The following is a 20,712-nucleotide window of genomic DNA, read 5'->3' on the forward strand; positions in this document are numbered from 1 at the left end:
AAGTACTATGCAATTGTGAATTGGTAAAATCAGATTTGTGGCATGTATTTCTAATGACTCCATCTTACACTGAAATGTATGAATAAAATCCTGCACTAACTTCTTCCAGTGGTTAACTAATTGTTACCTACTAGAGATGAAGCGATACCTAAAACTCACTAGACGAGACAAGTCACTCAGATTTTTTTTTGAGATATAAGATTTAATATTACTTTCAAGAAAACTTCAAAAATCTACTTTATGCTTCAAAAAGGCCTGTAGTCTGCATTTTTATTGATTTTTGCCACAAACTCAAGCATTTTTCTGGTTTATTTTTTATCTCTACGGAGCTTAGGACAGTGCTTCAGCTGTGCATGATCTGCAGTACGACGCTTACCATTTCCTAGTTCCAACTGATTGCGGCTGTGATTGTGATGTCGCTCTTTGTACCCTCAGACATTTCGTCAGTTGTTATGGTGATGCTCTCTGCCCATTTCAGCAACTGAACAATTTCCAGTGCTCACATATTGTTTGGGTTTTGTCCGTTGCTCTGGGGCCATTTATCACTCCGACTGGTAACCCAAATTACTGCCAAACAAATGGTGGTTGGGGCATCGGCTATTATAACTTCATCAGGCGAAGCCAAGCTGACAGCAACTTGGTAGGACTTGTGAGATAGTAGTTACCCCAACGAAAAACGTTGTGACCTTTTAATATAAGAAGATATAAGACGAGCTCTTGCTACGCCTCTAGGGAATACTGAAAGTTTGAAGTTTCACACAAGCAAAGCAAACATGTGGAAGGAGGTGTTTTGGTTAAAATGGACATCATGAAACATGGTGGCGGCATCGTCTTGTTTTGGGATTGCTGTCCTTCCACAGAGTTGTGGAAACTGCTCAATGTTAATAGAAAGATAGATGGAGCCAGATTCAGGGCGATTCTGGAGGAAAACTCATTAGCGGCAACCCTAAACATGGAGCCACAGTGACACGGAAATGATTTGGAGGTCTTTGGGTGAAGGAGTCCTGGATGTATCCCTGGTCTGTGGCAAGACCTGGAAACTGCTGTTCACAGAAGCCGTCCACCATATCTGACTGAACTTCAGCTGTTTGGCAAAGAGGACCAATCAAAAGTTTTACTTTAAATGCGACACAAGATGCTTCGTACAACTAATACGAAATACTGTATTAGCATTTGCATTCAGGGATCCTGAATGCAAATGCATCTTACCCCAGTATTTTACTACTTTCCTTCCGGTTTGACTGGACACTGTACTGACATACCCAATAAAATACACACAACTTTGCGATTGCAATGTGAGAAAAAATTAAGTGGTGTGAAGATATTAGCAGCTGCATTTTTTCCAATTCCCCCTTTCACGAAGCTTTTTCCCTTGATCTGGTTTAATCTCTCCGGGGCTTGGAACTCAAGGACGCACGAGGCAAAACTGCAGTTTGAGCAGAACTCAGGTGACAAGCAGCTCCAGGAATCAGTCCTGTGCTCATGCCCACAATCGACTTACCACAGTCTCATCAGAAAAAGGTGCTCCATGTCTTTACGTAGAAGGGGACAGCGCAATAAATCAGAACCAGTCAGTCTGTGGGGAAAACGGCAAAGAGAAAGAAAAAGAGAGAACCGTCAGGGAAGCACACACAAGAGAAACCTCACATCATGCATCACACATTTCTGGCAGTAAGTATTTAGCTCCATTTCTTTACACTGCGCCCCCCCCCTCACTCCCACCTCACCTTCCTATTGTGGGGAAGGTACCTCTCCCCATAAGCTCTGACCTGTAAACGGGTCCCTTGCGGCGCCTGCAATGTGGTGGAAAATCTGCGCCTGTGTGCTGCTCCTCCTTTTTTTTCTCTTTCGGGTCCCAAAACAAGAAGCTCTCCTGACTGCCTTACTAACACACTTCAGCTCCCCACTGTTGTGTTCTACAGGCCCTGGAGCTACAAACGGTGGGATGGCAGAAGGATATGAAGAAGAGGAGAGGGAGGGAACAGCGCAGCGAAATTTGCCACGGAGATAAAGGGCTGTGTGTGAAGGACGGGAAAGAAACGGAAGCAATAAAAAAAAGAGAAAGGAAGAAAGAAGAGGGGATGACTAAACTGGCTTAATTGAGTGCATGGTGTCCCCAATTACATCCTAAAGGTAGCATGTGTGAAATGATTTGAACTTTAGAAAAGAACAGAATAGTGTTGGTCCATGTGCACTGTTGGGGGAGGAATGTTTTTTTGTTTGTTTGTTTTGCTTTTTTGTTAAACTTAAATACTTCAGCTTAGTATCTAATATAAAAAGCTGTTTTCAAATGATAAACATATTCAAACCAAGCATGCGAAAATACATATGCCCTTGCATGTTGATCCATAAATGATTTGTAATTAGCTACGTTTTTCTGGTTGGGAGTCACTTAAAAAAAAATAAAATCACTGTAATAGAAATTGTCTAGCAGCATGAAGTAGGCTAAATGATCCTGAAAAGCATCACGTCACGATCCAGTTTAAAGAAACAGACTTCCAAAGTCACTCCAAGAGCGAAGCTGCATTTTAAGAGTGCATGATTTAACGTTTTGAGAAATAAAACTGTTTAACGGGAACACGCCAACTTTGAAAAAGCAATCCAGTTTTTCTGATATAAAGCTTTGGTGCAAGGAAGTTTAGCCGTATTGAAATTGGTATATTTAGCAAAACTGCAATGGAAACACTTTTCTTTTTTCCGCCTCACACAAGTCACATGATCAACAACCACAAAGACGACACGAAGTAGTTGGAGAATCATGACTCGTCATGTTTTTTAATGACTTATTGTGTAAACAAACTAATTCACGTGTGATTTTAATTGCATTTCTTGTTCACTGCAAACAGAGCAATTGAGAATGTTTTTTTTATTTATTTTTACATTAGCGGAACAGTGAAAGTTCTGATCACATTTGTAATGGAAACAGCTAATAACTCACAGACGAAACTCATCATGACCAAAACATGAAGGGTTTTGGTCAGTTTCCCTTTTGGACAAAATACTTTTTGAACCAGTGGGACAAAAGCGGAGACTTCTGGAGTCTACGCCCTGCATTCAATCTGACGTAGAACTAACACCACGTTAACAGTAAAGCTGGTGGTTTTATCATGATGCAGGACTGCTTTGCTTCTTTGAGACACAGGTGACATGCTTTAGTGGATGAAACAATGATTCCTGTTACCTATAAAATAAATCCTGAAGTAGAAGATCAAACCAATCAGTTTCTGACCTTAACCCCAAGCACACTTGACTAATCCAGCAAAACAAAAACAAAATGGCACCAGCAAGTATGACTCCTACAGACCAAGTCAAAGTGTTTACTTGAATGTTACTCATAATGTATGGCCGTGACAAGACCGTTTGTTCTGGAAACACTTCCATGTGCCTGAATTTAAACCATTCTGCAAAGAAAAGTGGATCTAATTTGCTTCACATTGATGTAAAGAACTCAATGCAAATGACCGATTAAAACATTGTTAAACATGTTTTAACAAAATGCAAAAACATGTTTGCATTGCCATTGTTCACTCAAATCGAGCTAATTATTAGCTATTAAAGAAAAGTGTCGTATAAATCCCCTCCGCCCCCATGCTACGTAAGCTAAGAGCAACAGAGCTAACTGCAGTCGCATTAAACGGTGCCACAGGGTTCCACGTGCTTTTATTACCCCTCTATTAGCCTTAGCATTACGATAGTGATTACTGAAAGCCTTAGCTTTCTTTGCTTTTCTTTTTTTATTTCCCTCCACCTCATTAAAACAAACGTTCACCCTCAGCATGTGTTAGTTCTGGGCTCCATAGCAACGGCGGCTAATAGACGCGCCGCACCAGCTCAGTTTGAACCGTTTTGGAGGAGACGCACTCCTCCAATTCCCTTGCCCCACAACAAGAGTTTTATTTCATTTTCGCTGTGATCACCTTGTAATTACGTCTCTCAACGCACAACCGAGATGTGTGACGTGTCGTTGCACCCGGAGACCGCAGGACACCATCATCACAAAAAAAAAATAAATAAAAATACAACAACAAAAACGAGGCTTTAATATGCATTGTATGACATGAGGCACAGGAGGATCCGCCGCCGCCGCTCATCAAACAGAACATGGCAGATGCTCTCTCTCGGGCTCTTATCGATTTGAAGGGAAGTGTGCGTGGTACGCCGGCGCGCGCTCGCGTCTGCGCGCGCATGTGTGTGATGTGTCGCTAGCTTGCAGCAGAGATAATTAGAACACAACTCTTTTGCTGTCCCTGCAGGCCACTGATCCAGCTGCTTTCATCTAATATAGGTCAGCTGTGACAAAGCCCTCAGCATGGACACTGATCTGCTCTGCTAGCTCCCACGTACACACACAAGATGAAATTAAAACTCGTATGCACACACGTTCACACACACGCATATGATTAGATATGCTCACTGCATGCTGATGGCACACAAAGTCTGAGCTCTGCTCATACAGATGCACACAGCAGGTAACGCTTCCAGGGATGGCCCCAGATGTGTGGGACGCTTACCGGCTGGCCCCCTATGCAAGGATACGGTGAGGAGAGCAAATGAGTTATTTAAAGTCTGCTCGCTTGCAGCAAAAGTCAAATGCGAGTTATAATCCATGAAATTTCATTCATCTGCTTTAAGGTCAAATGACGAGCTGAGCAGCGTATCATTTCACTCCCCATACTCAGTGATGTAAAATGGAAGTAGTTTAGAGTGATGCTGGTTACTGAATTAAAACAGGAAGCAAGTTTAGAAATGTTTCCAAAAAACTTTTTTTTAAATTAGATACAGTAAAAAAAAAAAAAAAATAGACGAATTGCCAGCTAATAACAAAAGAAAAAAAAAACTTTCTGGTAGAGTTTTATGTCAAAGATGGTCTCAGTTTTAGAACTGGTTGGCTGTGTTAAACTTGCTTAACGGTTCCAGAACTTTCTAATTGATAAGTTTTAGGTTTGGAGGTTCTTGGGTCAAATTTCCACCTTCCTTTGTTAGTGTGGGTCTGATGGTGAAACGTGACCAAAATATGTTTTCCAACAAGAAAATGATGGCAAACACATCAAAAATACCTATAAATGAACAAATCAGTGATTCTTGAGAATAGGGACAAAATGGGTTTTAATTTTCCCATATTTTTTTTATTATTCTTCAATTTTATGTATGCAAATATGACAAATAATGTTTTGGAAATGTAAAGATGCTAAGGTGCAGGCTCCCAGTTGCAATTAAAAAAAATAAATAAATACATTTTTAATGGACCTGACCCAGAACTTTGTCATCACCATCTGACAAAAATAAATATAAAATTATTTTTAAAATACCCTATTAGTGATATTTTTACTCATTTTACAGACAAATACTTCAAGAAACAAAAGAAATATTATTTAAAACAAAAAACAACAAAAAGTCTGACGGAATTGACACAGAACTGAAGGTGGTGACAAACTAGTGAGTAAAATGAAAAACTTGGTACATGTNACCAAAATATGTTTTCCAACAAGAAAATGATGCCAAACACATCAAAAATACCTATAAATGAACAAATCAGTGATTCTTGAGAATAGGGACAAAATAGGTTTTAATTTTCCCATATTTTTTTTAAATTATTTTTCAATCTTATGTATGCAAATATGACAAATAATGTTTTGGAAATGTAAAGATGCTAAGGTGCAGGCTCCCAGTTGCAATTTAAAATAAATAAATAAATTTTTAATGAACCTGACCCGGAACTTTGTCATCACCATCTGACAAAAATAAATATAAAATTATTTTTAAAATACCCTATTAGTGATATTTTACTCATTTTACTGACAAATGCTTCTCAAAAAACAAAATAAATATTATTTAAAACAAAAAACAACAAAAAGTTTATCTGACGGAATTGACACAGAACTGAAGGTGGTGACAAACTAGTGAGTAAAATGAAAAACTTGATACATGTGAAGTAATGCAATTCATGTAAAATACATTAAAATGAATTAATTGCACATTTAAGTGAAATCTGACGACAATTTCACTGAAAGAGTCACTAAAACTCTGAGGGAGTTGACATCTGACGGAGTTGACAAAAAGCCAAACTACCTCACTTTATATGATGTTATTCTGAAAAAGGCCATATTGTAGCTCATCAGGTCCATGAAATCTTTACAGTTTACCAAAATTAAGTTTTTATTTCACAAAATTTCATCAAAGTTTTGAAAATTGTCAGTTATGGTGTTGACACATCATGGTTGTGACGAGCAACTTAGGAATAAAACAGAAGATAAATCTACAGAATAGCATAAGCTAACCAGAGCTAACTAGCCCTCTTAGCAAAGGAAGAGAAAGGAAGAGGTCATGGGGTCCTCAGAAGTTCTGGTGCCCCCCAATAATGCCTGATTTTTTATTTATTTATTTATTTTTTTTTACATTCTTTTCATGTCTGACGGTGTTGACAAAAACTAGGGACAAATTTCAACGGAGCTGGAAAATATCTAAAAATTATTTTTAATTCAATTCATTGATACTTTTATAATTATTTCTATGAATACTTATACATAATTGTCATGATATATAATTTTAGTATTTCTTTAATTGTTTTAAACTATTATAATGTATTGAGTTCTGCTCCTGGACAAGGGATTTTACAGGCATCATCCACCGACTACAATGTTTAAAATAAAAAATATTCAGCAAACACCAGGAAAATATACATTGTTGTGCTCACATGACCCAGGTTAGTTTAGTCAAATATTTGAAAAAAATATATTTTGTGTATATTTTATTCAAATTTTGTCCTTTATTCATAGGACCTGTTTTGTCCCTATTCTCAAGAATCACTGAAATATATATTTTTTAATTATATGCGATGACAATCCACTTGGCATAACCTTATATCCGCAGGGATCCCATTTGCTGTTTTTTCGTTTTTGTTTACTACTAAATGCAAATGAATATTGCTTAGCTTACATATGAGTATAGTAATTAGCATTTTATCTTTTAGCACAGCTAAACATAGCAAGAAAAGCTCATTTACATGTACGAGCACTTTGGAAGGAAAAATGTTCATTTGCAGACTGGTTTGCAAACATAGCACTAGCAAAAAGCAAAAAGAAAGTGAAGTGTGTCCATAGAGAAGGCTTAAATTACTCAAAATCTGTTCTCAAAGCCCAACTAGAAAGTGGTTGGCACTTTCCAAAATCATCTGTCAACCAGGCCGAAATATCTGCCAGTCAGATGGACAGCACAAAGCAAACGGATGAGAGAGGAGAGCAATAACATCGTTCTCTCCCCTGTGCTGCGTTGCACTTTGTTTCTCTCTGAGATTTAATTTATTTAGTGCCAGAGCCATTGCGAAGAACAAAACCAAAGTGACTTCATCACCTCCAGAGTTTTATTCAACCTATTATATTGATGACCAACTGAAGAGAAAAGCATCATTATCTCCTGTCGCCCTACAGTGGTTCCACTAATGGAGCTGTAATTGGTGCAAATTACAAAGCGAACAAGTTGTGGCGTAGCCTTTGGAACAGTGAGATTAAGAAGCTCTCGCCTATGTCGCATTGCAGGAGAGGCTCTCTTGACTCGACTAATCGCCTCTTTTCTTCTCCTGTTTGGTCCATCTTTGTTTTTTTTGTGAGCCGGCGGGGTCACAGAGGGCTTAAAACAACTGCAGCGGTTTATGCAAATGCAATCGATACTTGATTGTCCCCCGTTTTCCTGCTTTCTCTCCTCACCCCCTTATCTCCTAGTCTAACAAGAGACTGCAGTAAGGGCATTAATTAGTGCCAGACATGCTCCAACGATCCCTCCACAGGGCTGAGAGCCGAGGCCATTTCATACCAGGTCAGGAGATGGTAGGTTGGGCCCTGACCACAGCAATCAGGAGACAACAAGGAACGTTAGCAATGGCAATAGGCACAGAGCAATCTAAAAACTAGCTTTGGTTTAAGCACTGATCTATACCAACTATAATTTAAATCAGTAACAAATTACAACTCAAAACGAGTCGTAATCAAGACCTTGTAGACGTTTGCTTCAAAGAGAATATAAAAAAGTCTTCAAAAAAAGATTTCACAACCCTGTATTCAGTGGAGACTGATGTAATTCAAAATGCTACAGAGAGGAGATATAGAGAGGCTAACATGGGAGCCAAGTGGAAGTCAATGGTGTGACTGCAGTGTTTGATCCTAATGTAAGGTGTTTAAAGTACCGGGTAGGCAAAGTTTCTTTAAAATAGGCCCTAAAAAGACAAGTACATGTAGCAGAAGTAGTTTTACCATTAGTCAGGGACAGGATGCTTCTTATTCTGGCTACGTTGAGATTGAGAAAAACAGTGGACTCCTAAAATTACTCCTGACGGCTAACCAGGTGCTAACCAATACCAGAGTATCTTCAGTTGGATAATTATTAATATTTTTAGGACCTAAAAACAAACTAAGTTGCTCTTATTTTAGCTGAAAAGAATCGCCAAAATTAACCTTCCTGCCTCCAACCATTCAGCAAGCCAAGATTAGAAAAATCTTCATCATCGCAGACAGAGCGTCAGCATACAGTAGTATTATGCTGGGTAATAATATTTTCAACCTCCTATGATATTTGCACAAGTTATGTGAACTTGGTTGTTGATTCAGTGGGATTTAATAAGTAAAAAATAAAAGCACCATCTTTGCTCAACTCGGTATAGATGTTGATATAACTAAATAGGTCACAGCATCAAATAAATAAATAAGTAAACACATAAAATGCATTGTTGGAATTTTATTTACCCCATGGATCCGTCTTCACAAGAGAAACAAAGGCAAGGTAAGGTCAGGGATCACATGTTTGGTTTTGTAATAAAGAGATATTTTGCAATGACTTCATTAAACATTCTTCAAATAAGTTAAATCTAGAGTAAAACATATTACTTAGTGTCTTTACCATTCAGTGGGACATGTTAAGGTAGGCTGGGGAGTCTTAAGATTATTATTATATATATTTTTTTGGTAAAAACTCAGAAATATGAACACATATAAAATGTGTATTGCAGAGTGTGATGCATTCTGGGTAGATTTCTCAACAATAACAGAAACAGCGTGTGAACAAATAGCCAAAGATATATTTAAAGGAAATGTAAGTGCATAAAATATTTTTCAGAAAATGGAACGTTGTCTTTGCAGTGTTTTTAAACCACGCAGTGTTTTAGAAACATAGTACATGGTTTGACCCTCCAGGAATCCTTGTGAAAGCTTTCAAGACATCTGAATAAGTAATGAAACACATTTTCAAGCTTATATCCAATATATCTTAGGAGAAAAAACATATTTTTGCAGCTATTTACCCTCCCCACCCATTTTACTTCAGTTTTAACATTTGTCATAATAATTCTGTAAAAAATAAATAAACTGCAACAAACTTGAAAGCCTAAAAGATTTGCACACCAGAGTCCTACACCGATGACATGGCATCGGGATTTTTAATACCTTCTTCAGGGTTTCCGCTGGATTATCTTTAGACGACCCAAGCAACTTCCTTAACAACCCAGTCATTCCGAATTAGATCCTATTACAGAACACTGACTGCAAACACCGTATAGAGGATTCTGATTAGCTCAGGAGGAAAAGCTGGAGAAACAGTGGCTGGCATGAATGCTGATTTTCTTCTTTCCATCGTGCTGTGAAGATGTGGGAGTCGCCCGACGGTGCCGATCGTTCAGTCAGACACAGAAGGAAGGAATAATTCTCGTTACTTATAAACGCTGCATGCTTTTAGTGTAGCAGATCATATGTACTTGGAAGGAATGATGGTGTTGTGATCTGTGTTTTCTGTGTATTTATTTTGAGGTTTTTCTGTGTTTATTAGTCTGTTCCCCAGTGAGTCTCTGTGTCCTCCCTGTTGATTGATCCCAGCTGTGTCTCGTTTCTCTGATTACCCTCCCAGTGTATTTAGTCCCACCTGTTGTCTCTTGTCGGATCCTCGTCATGTGTACATCTCTGTCTTCCCCGTTGCTCCCTGTGCAACCTGTTCTTTTGGATTATTTCGTCATTAAATCATCATCATCACTTCTACCTGGGCCTGCCTGCGTCCTTGTTCACCTCAACAAAACCCCAGATCATGACAGATGGAACTTATGCTAAAAAAAAAAGAAGAAAATAACAGGGCTCAGGTGTTTGTAGAGAGGAGAAATGAACGCTTTTCCCCAGTTAGCCGCAAAAGTAGGTGAAGATTTTGAAGTGGGATCACAACGGTGGGCAATGAAAGATGAAAGAAATTGTTTTTACCATTGAGGCAAGGCTTTAATGCCTGTTGTTTTTTTAAATCAGCGACATGAACCTTAATATCTCTGCTCTGCCGTTTTATTTCACATCAGAAAAAAATTTGATAAATGCGTAGAGATTTTAGTTTCTTGGCATTTACTGATAACACCGACATACGTTACCGTCTCAAGCCCTACAGAAGTGGTCAATGGGGTTTTGAGAATATTATAAGAAAAAAAAAGACATTAAGGAAGGCTTTATAGTTCTAGACGAAGTTGAGTTTTCATTTATAAGGTTAACTTTGGTATAAATGTGAGATTTACTGTCTCTAATAACCGGGAGAAGCATTAAACTGGGTTTTTAATGGATGAGGAGCGCAGCAGTCTTTGCTCCGGGCCTTGCTGCACATACGTTCTGCTGAATTTCTCCCATCGAGAACTGAAATCAATCCTTATTTTTTAAGAGATATTTCTTAACTTTTGTGTCTGGTGTGAGTACATGTCGCCGTCACCAGGGTGCGATCTTTGAAGCAGCTTCGAGAAAGTCCCTTAGAACAGCATCAATATGTAAATATGAATGAAATTTATGCATTTCTTGCTTTTTTTTTTTGTGGTTTTTATCTTTGTTTTTTTTTATTAAAAAAAAACAAAGTGGGACCACCTTTCTAGTCCCACTTGAAAAGTGGGACTAGAAAAGTGGGACCATTTCTAGTCCCACTTTTCAATGGGACTAGAAATGGAAATAAGCCACTTGGCTATAACCACATGTGTATGTACATTAATATATTGTACCGTTTTTAAAAATTTATTTGTACTTGAACACAGCAACTCATAATCAAGATATTTTCAATTTTATGAGGGAAAGAGTGGATTTTACAGTAGATCCTTGTTAAAATACCAGGTTCTTCTGATGATGAATCACTGCAAAACTTTTTCCACCCAACAAATGAAACAAAATGTAAAGTCTTAAAAATGTGCGATAACCTGATTCCCAGAACAATCGTTTCAGTTTGAGCTTTTTAAACGTTTCTTCACTTATAACCTTCTAACAGGAGCCGGAAAGTTTTAAGTAAAGTGACCAGCATTTGGAAAAGTTCATCCACCTCAACCAAAATGATGTCTGAATAAAAGTTCATCCATCATGTTTCTCCATCGGTGATCTTCGGGTGTAGATCACCCGAAGATCACCGATGTGTGTGTACACTTTTGAGATCCACTGCATAGGAAGAGAAGGGGTGTCTTACTAAATCCTACATCCATGTTAGTTTTCGCACCTCCTGATGTTTTTGCTCTTTTTTTTTTTGTTCGCTTTCATGCCCACACTCCATTGCGTTCATATCGCCGTAGCCTTTTGCCTGCATTACACCTAAGTGCAGACGGAACATAAACAGAGATTCATTGACCCCCTTGGCAGATTTTTATTTTTTTACCTACTCAAAAGGTCTACACCAATAAAAGCTGTTTACTCATATTCCAGCAGAGCTGTCTGTAATGTAAGTGCAAAAATGTTTTCCATGCTAATGCGTGGCTATATTAAAAGGCAGGACACTCATCTCTATTCCTTTGCAGAGGTTGCTGATCCTGAAGAATATAAAAATGCATATAAACAGAAAAATATGGAGACATAACCTTTGATAAAAAAAAGAAGAATATACTAATTTCTCTCTGCTTTATATTGTATATGCTCTGCTAACAAGAATGAAGGGAACTAAAAGGTCACACACCCACTGAAATACTGGTGAGCAGCATCTCAGGGAGTTTTGTTTTGCACATCAATGATTATAAGTTACAAACATCAATCCAATTCGAAGGAATTTTTACGCGACAGACCAACACAAAGCAGCAGATGTGTATTAGGGGAGTGAATGAAAAATGATAAATGCTAGTCAGTTTCTTTTTACAAATAAAAACGGTGTGTTGTGCCTTTAAAGATTCAAAGATGTGTAATGTCTCCTTTTGCAGTCTGACCTAGCGGTGCATCATCATGGTAAACATGTGAAAGACGGCGCTCTGGTCATGTGACACAAAATGAAAACTTATGGGCTCACATCATTTAACACACGGTCCCCCAAGGTGAAACATGGTGGTGAAAGCGTCACGTTCCTTAAGGTTTACTTTAAACTATGACTTTCTTCTTTCCATTTCACTCCAAAAACCAGACTTCCACCTGAGCCGCCGATCTCTGCAGCTTCTCCAGAGTTGCAGTGGATCTCTTGGCCACATTTCTGATATAAAATCGACTTGCATGGCAAATTTATGTTGACCAGTATTCTTGGTTTGTCCTCAATTAATTGCTTTTTAATACGTTTGAGTTGAGTAGCGCTAAGACACAAACAACTTTCCTACAAATGCAAACTCCAAAAATCTGAAAGACCCTTTCAAAGCTGCTATATTGTCTCCGTCAAATAAAATCAAGATAAGACGAACATAAGTTTGTGGTTGTAATGTGAAAATATGACGACAAGTTTAACCCTTTAAGAGTCATAAGGGCACCGAGGTCCTCATGGACCCTTTAATATGAATGGAAGTGTTTTTGGGGTGACTTTTATGGGGTAAGTGGAACAGGACGGTCTTTTCCAAGTCTCTTTAATATCCTGGAAATGAAACGAGGATGCGTCTGATGGAAACAAAGAACTGCTGAGAGTCCATGTTTGTTTGCATAAGTGGACCTGGACGTCAGGGCTTTCAGTACACAGAAGAGTTTAAAATAAAAATAAAAAACATGTCCTCATTCACCCCAGAAAACTCTGTGTGTACTCATGTGTAGTTAATATTAGAGTTTAAGAGAGATCCTGTCAAAAGGGTTATCGTTGTTTAAAAGCATATCGTTTATTAGAGTTACTTCGAGGCAGTTGGCAACAAAACAGAGTCAAAGTGTGCTTCGCTTTTCAAATTTGTTCAAACGTGATAATCGCCTCTAAGAGACAGCCTTGACACTTACAGACACTGAGATGCCGAACCGACATTACGAGGGTCTTGTTTTTTAAAACAGGTTTTCCACCATATTCCAACTGTGCACAAATCAAAAACGAGGGGATCGGCTCAGAGCCCGCCCCAGAGACGTACTGCACATCAAAGTGAGGCGGCGGTGACGGCGGTGCTTTTAGGCTGGCAGAAATGCACGCATAAATCGGCGCCAGCACCGCTGAGCTGGACAGAAGAGGAGACAAGGGCAACGGGTGGCTGAAAGGAGGGTTAAAGGGCCAGACAGGGGACACGGAGAGACGGGATGTTCTGGGGGGAATGGGCAGACTGCAGCGGAAAAAGATAAAGGTTTCATGGGGTTTTATGCAAGCGGATGACACAAAGGCTGACTGGATGGATGGACGTGATGGAACTATAAATGTGGGAGATTATGGTACACCTGTGTGATTACTTTATTTTGCAGATGCGGCTCATCATTCACAGCAAGGCAAATCACTTACTGCTAAGCGTTGCTTCCCACTCCCTTGGCAGTGGACCGTTCTGTGACATTTCCACTGCCTCGTCTCTCCCTCTCTCTCTCTTTTTATTTTTTTGTTCTCACTACGGTGTTGAGGATCCCTTGGATTCTCATTAAGTGATTCCATTGCAGCAGGTGGGAATAATGGCCGGGCGTTTTTTTTCACCCCTGAACCATCCTTTCAATCAGTCCTCCTGTTCTCTTGTTACCTTGAACTTCTCCAATTTGAACCTTCTCTCCCCTTCCTTCCTCTTTTCTCGGCATCGCCTGACCTTTTTGTTCGTCTGCCCCCAAGCGTTGCCGATGTGGCCTGGCCGATGAGCAACAACAAAGCAGACATGGCGAACGCACTGGAAACATAACAACATGAAATCTACTTTGGTTTAAGCAACTCCAGATTGCTTCTGTTTCTTTTTGTACTACTCCTTTCTTTTGGAAGACGCCGTTGGTGAATCGAGCGGTTGCCATTCCCCCGGAGCGTCCAAAACAGTAAATGTTTTCCTCATGGCAGACCTTCAAAACGTCCTCTACGTAAGAGTGACAGAACATATTCAAAGTGTGCACACACACGCATCATGCTTAAAGTGTAATTTTTCATGCGTGTCCAGTCACTTGAGACCCAATTCAAAGCTTACTAATGCGTCACGGATCATTAGACAAACATACTGCTGGCACGCCGATTACAGAAATGAACGATGCATGCCGTTTTTGCTCAATTGTACGTGTGCGCCCGAGCATTTGCACGCTCGTGTGTGTGTGTGTGTGTGTGTGTGCTCAGTCGCACTCAGAGAGGTCAGAGTCGGTTAGGCAATGAGTAAACGTCCATTAGTTGCACAGTATTGGTAATGTGACACGAGGGTTACAAGCAAGGGTGCACTGCGTCATCCTAAACCTCCTCAATGGCTCCGTATCAAGGTCACTTTAGGAGCCTGACGGAGCATTCCAGGATTTGTATCAATAAATAGCCACAAGTATTCACTCACCAGCCACCTGATCAGAAAAACCTTCAGAGTAGTTTTGGTTGGACGTGTGAAACTGCCTCAATGTGTGATCGCAAAGATTCAACATGGTTTCCGAAAGCAGAAACCTGGCAATATGTGGTTTATGGGGTAAACATATTTCCATGTTCAGAGGACCGGTTTTAGACATGATGATGAAACATGGACACCATCAGTCACAATACTTTGCTAGGCTGTGCTATTTAAATTATGCTGAATTGACTAACGGACACAAAGTGGACCAAGAAAGTCTCCCCAGAAGGTTGCACTGCCACCGGGACCCTGAAGGGAAGACGGAGCTACGCTTTTATGTTGTTAAAGCAAAAATTTTGATGTCATCAGAATGTTGCAGCTGAAATAACTTTGTTTAAATGGGTGGAAATTTGAGCAATTTTTCACATCTCAGTTGTTCCAAAACCAGTCTGCCCAATCTCCTATGACATCAGCAAAGTTGCTGCTCATTACATGTTTTCTCTTGCTAAAGCCAATCTCTGAAAAACCCAAGAGAATGTGAGAATATCAGCAGGTTCTGAAGCGTTTTTCTTCAATCTGACGCTGTGAATTCAAGCAGATCATCCATGATTCCTAAATTCACAACTTTTGCATCAACAACCTGTGAGAAGGTCTGTTTTTCATAATCAAAAAAAAATAATTTGCATTTGTCACCCTTCACCTTTTCACCAGTACAAACTTCAGCTACTCTTTGTGCGTAAATGTCTTCAACATACATTTCATGGGATCACTTCATGTTATACTCGGTATACCATGTACCTTTTATCTCCTAAACTTACAATGAACTTGACATTGCAACGCTCCAGCTGGCCATTCGTATAATCTGTGATTTAAATACAAGTCTATTAGCATGCACAGCCTCCTTTGTCAGATGGATGGTTTAAATCCTGGCTCAGATTGCATCATCAAACAGAAACAGCGATGGCACCTTAATGATGCATATATTAACTGTGTCCCTGCGTAACTCTAAGGTTCACAAGTGGTGGATCAATTTCTATACCCTATAATACAAAAGCAAAGGGTTAGAGTTTCATCCTGGATCCACAAACTAACATCTTTCTATTTACAACCTACAACCATCCAAACAAAGAACCATTTCATATTATCTTCCTTCATTACCGTGTTATGTGAAGATACGAGACTTGAAGTAACAAAAAGTTCCAGCATACATACTTGATGTGATCTCCAGACTCAACTCAGTGGTGCCAAACAAATGTGGTTTATTTGATGCACTACTGCTATGAAATCTGCAAATGCTTGAATTCAAATGTCGCAGCCGTGACTCAGTGCTGTCATTTAATCCCATGTTGCACTATGCAGACACTCTGTTTGCACTGATGATGATTCACTCAACACAGCATGACAAAAGCTTGGAGAGGATGGCACAGCAGGAGGGAGTTAGATCAGTTTTCTTATTCAGCAAATGTTTTTGTTTTCTGACCATTTGAAGCACTCATACACTGAGTGTAGCATATTTCGAGCCTAGCTTATTTGGCCACTACATTCATAACATAATGTGAGATTCATAAAGTAGGAGCTCAGGTCATTTTTTGTGCCAAAAAGTGTTGTTTTTTTTTGGCTATTTGGGAAGGGAAAAAACAATCTCTAAATTGCCAAAACTTGCTTTTGGCCATCATCCTGTGGTAGCAGGTATCAGTCAAACCATCATAGAACCATAAAATTAGTTAATGGCATAGTTAGCCTGGACCAAAACAGATTCAGTTCAAGATGTTTAACTTACTATCCAGTTGCTATAACAATGCTTAAAATAATAATAATAATAATAATAATAATGAAAACATCATTTTCTACCCTGCTCACAACTGGATTTCAGCATAAAGGAAAACAAATACACCCACAAAACAGAATGTGTTGTTTTTCCCCTTTCGATTCTCCGAACAGGCTGATTTTTAAGCAAGCCTTGGCTCAGCTTTACTGCCACAAAGGATCAGCTGTTGATTCGCTCTCGATGGACCAAATCCTGTTTCCTCCGCTAACCCCTCTCAAACACATCCCGGCTGACAGTCTGTGAGAAATCGTGGCATCAGCTCTCGTTTCGTTCTATCTGGCACAGGGAGCGGCAGCCAATGAGGAGAGGCGGTTGTCACGGGGGAGCGGGGCTGGGACGGAGGGGGTGAACAAATCAGAGCAGAGACAGGGGAGAGGTAGAGGCAGGAAGGGGGAGGGCGCGGGGGTCACGTCGAGGTCACAGATGATGCCGGTGAGTCTCTTCACATGAAGTCATCAAAGCCTCATTATTCGTTTGAGTCTCCGTCCGCTCAGGGCAAATTAGCCTCACCAATCAGGGCTGTGTACACGCATGTGTCGCTTGTGTTTGTGTGTGTTCCAGCCTAATTTGCGGCAGGGGGAATTAGTTTTCATATGCCTGCATTGAGTACATGTGTGCACAGGTGCTAAATGAGTTTGAAGAAGCACGTGGCGCTTGTGGTTGGACACATTTTCTGGGAAAGGCCACCGTCGTCAGGAAAAAGTGGCGCACCAAACAAATGCTTCAAAATAAATAAATAAAAAAAAAAAGAAAACAGGAATTGGAAGGGAAAACCTGAGAAAAAGAGAAGGGAAGCAAATATCTGGATTCAGATATTTAAGGCGAGCAAAAAAAAAAGTTTCTTAGGTCATTAATGCATTTACCAGCAAAACCGCTGGGTCCCAACTTTTCGTCACAGAGCGGCTGCCTCTGCCGCAATTTGCATCTTTCTCCCTTTGCATAATAAGGCACACAGTTGATTTGAGTGTCTAATTACAGTTTCCAAGCGTCTGAACTGCTTGCACGTCTCCTCTGTTTGGGGTGCTGATCTAAACAGTCATTTGCGGAGCGCCCGTACGAATCCGTTTTTATTTGTGTGTTTTGAAAAAACAAAAATTAAGTGACGCTGTAAGCATCACAGCAAAAGAAAGAAGAGGAAAGTTATCAATCCTCATATTTTGCTTAAAAAAACAATGCAAGAGGCCATGCGAAGGAAAACTGTGTGGGCATGTCAGGGGATGACTACTGCTTTGTTCAGGCTGAGAGAGACTAACAGTGGGATTTCTTTTTAAATAGGTTGGTTGAACAAAGTACTAAAAAAAGTTGATCTATTTCATCTTTTTTAGAATGTTCAACTACTGGATGGTAGATCATGGTGGATTTTTAAAATGTCTTCAGCCTTTTGGATCTGCTTTAGGTAAAATAAGGATTTGTGGTGATGCTAGCCAGCCCCACCAATTACTAATACAAGATACCAGAAGACTTTGAAATCTACACTTTGCAATCATTTTGTCTTTTTTTATGAACAAAATGCAAAAGATTGCTAAAAACAAATGCAGCAAATTTCACTTTTTACAAATGAAAAAAAAAATCTGAGAAGCAACTTAAATCAACAATGAAAAATTAGAGATGTCATTTTTTTTTCTGTTAAAAACAAAGGACAATATTTTATGACAGTTTATGGCAAACTATTCATTAAATAAATCTCAGTTGAACTGATTCTCAATCCTTTCATTTTCAACATATTTTATCTGTACTGAGTAAAGGTCAAAATAAAATGACCAAATTCTAAGATCAAAATCTGTTCAAGGAAAATTTTAAATTTTCGCTTACAATGCAAATATATTTAATGAACTAATGAGATTAGTCGGATCAAAAGTAGCTCTGTAATTAACCTTTAAAACTCAATTTTTCTAAGCCCATATTGTTCTATTAAAAACATTCATTTTATCGGTCTGATCTTAAAGGTGCTTTCATTAGCGATAAGTAGAGAATCCTCACTAGGAACAGTATAAAGGCTTTGAAACACCAGTGTGTGTATAATTAATCTATACAATGTGTTTCATTTAGATAATTGAGTTACTAAAAGGAAACGAATAGTTAAATAATTGAATCATGTTTCTGGTTTAAATGTCCCTTGCTCGCTGTATAGTATCATGGCAGACTTTTTCAATAAGAGTCTGTTCCAAATATAAAAGCAAAGTGAACTTTAAATAGCATCAAGCAAATAAAAAAAACATTCATAATCATCTTTGTTCATGTTCAGAATAAGGGTTGGTTGTGTCTTTGCTGAAGGCGAAACACATTCATTGTCCGTAGCAACTTTTCCTAACATGGAGGCTGATGTCCATCCAATCCTATCGGAAACCCATCAAAGATAATCATGTGTGATAAAGTGATTAAAAAAAATTACTAATACTGATACTAATAAATGTATTTAGTTTAAAAATTGTACAAACTGACTAGAATATGGTTGGAAATGCTTTTTGCACAAGGTGCTGCGTTATGTTTTTTCTTCAAGAGCTTTGATTTACGTAGGAAAATAAATTATGACTGAGTTGTCACCTTGTGATAAAACATGGCGCTATTTTTCTTTTGTCAAATCACTTACCTCTTATTTGCAGAATTAAAATACATCTAATTTTTCCTGCATGGTTCGATTCCTGATGAATCAGACCCAGTCTAGACCTGAACTCTGGGATTCAAGGATTTCTTTTCAAGCCAACATTCTTTAACGTACAATGAAACTCATATCCAAGGACTGGAATCGGCACAGACATGTTTAATGTTTAGCAACTCATAGCTGAGATGTGCTACTCCAAAATTAACTACATTTCACCATATCGTCATATTCCTAAAATCATGGCATAAGTCTTTTTTTCTTCTGGCCCAAAATATGATTAAGGTAAAATAAAACTCACTTTTTGGAAGAAAAAAAGGCCATTATTTTCAGGAAGATGACAATAAGGCAATGTTTCTGAACTTTGGCTACTGCTGGACTTGTGTTTTGAAGACACCATGCAATTAGTTTGCGATATTTTCTACATCACAAAACTTGGGAATCAAGTGAGACTAAAAGAGTTAGCTAGGTACGAAAACGTTTAGCGACCTGTGAAGCGTCGCAGCGTTCAGTTTTACCCAGAAAAAAGCTGACGACACAAACTCCCACTACGAGCGCCAACAAGGAGGCATGGCGGCGGCGGTGGGCAGTACACATGGATACGTATATTAGACTTACACCAATTAGCAAGGAAATGTTTGCAGAAGATTATTGTGCACCGCAAAATGTCAGAAATACCTACATGCACCGCCAGCGGAGACAGACGGAAAGAGAGGAGGCTGAGGGACAACCAAACACTAATTGGCGGACGGGTGCAAAGAGGCGCTAAGAGATTTGACAATGAGAAATGTCGTAATGTAGACTCTTCCTCTCATCTTCCTCTTCTCCCAACCCATCACTCCCGCTAATTGGCTGACACCATAATGTCTTCATGCACATTTACTATATGTGTGTGTGTGTGTGTGTGTGTGTTTGTGTGGGATCGCACATGGTGATCGCCGACATCAAACCACGGCGGGCTGCGGTTCGCCTGCAGTAATGATGTGATGATGCTGATTATTCTGGTGACCCACACACACACACACACACACACGCACGCATACAAACTGTCTCTTTTCCTCTCCCTCCTTTTTCTACCTGTTTCTCTGACACCGGCTACATCCATCTATCAATTTTGAAACTTTTTCCATATTTTTTCTCAGGCTCCCTCTCAGCAGGTAGTGTGCCGGTGTCTGAACATGCAGAGCAGAGGTCAGGAAGTCAGGCAAAACTATCATAAGTGGATGAGTGTGGAAAATGCCAGCCAGGTAATAATGAACAGACGAAATGCCAACGCGAGTGTGCGTGTGTGTATGTGTGTGTTACCCAAGTGCCTCTTTGTGTGCCATGTCCACATATGGTCTGGTTATAGTTTTATAAAGCTTTAGAAGCAACAGAAAATAAATAAATGTTGCTCAGATTGTATGGGGTCAGACAGAAAGTAAGTAGTAAAAACAAAAAAAAACAAAAAAAGAATCAGATAAAATCAGTTCTTACACAAAATATAAAAAAGGTGAGATAACTCATTTTCTCTCCTACTGAGATTCATCTGCAGGGTGTGGAATTGTGCGAGGCCATCTTTACCGCTTGGCTCGCCGCCCTGAGGCAAAAACATGGATTAGTGTAGAATTTTGTTCTGTGAACCTCCTAGTGCACAAAGTGGAAATGAGCTTAAAAATACATATCTTA

General features: G+C 39.3%; 1 protein-coding gene and 1 long non-coding RNA gene across 4 annotated transcripts in view; one reads left to right on the plus strand and one right to left on the minus strand.

The window, feature by feature from the left end:
- The window catches only part of dlgap3 (discs, large (Drosophila) homolog-associated protein 3), a 71,593-nt gene extending 70,012 nt beyond the window's left edge, over positions 1-1,581 (minus strand). For all 3 annotated transcript variants that reach the window (XM_016675148.1, XM_016675150.1, XM_016675149.1), the window contains exon 1: positions 1,502-1,581. The gene's annotated coding sequence lies outside the window, so the exon portion shown is untranslated. The remainder of the gene's footprint in view (positions 1-1,501) is intronic.
- LOC107837044 (uncharacterized) overlaps positions 1,503-20,712 on the plus strand; it is a 92,241-nt gene continuing 73,031 nt past the window's right edge. Inside the window, exon 1 of the long non-coding RNA XR_001663020.1 lies at positions 1,503-1,578. This is a non-coding gene — a long non-coding RNA (uncharacterized LOC107837044). The remainder of the gene's footprint in view (positions 1,579-20,712) is intronic.

This window comes from Poecilia formosa, unplaced genomic scaffold, assembly GCF_000485575.1.
Source record: "Poecilia formosa unplaced genomic scaffold, Poecilia_formosa-5.1.2 Scaffold107, whole genome shotgun sequence".
Taxonomy (NCBI): domain Eukaryota; kingdom Metazoa; phylum Chordata; class Actinopteri; order Cyprinodontiformes; family Poeciliidae; genus Poecilia; species Poecilia formosa.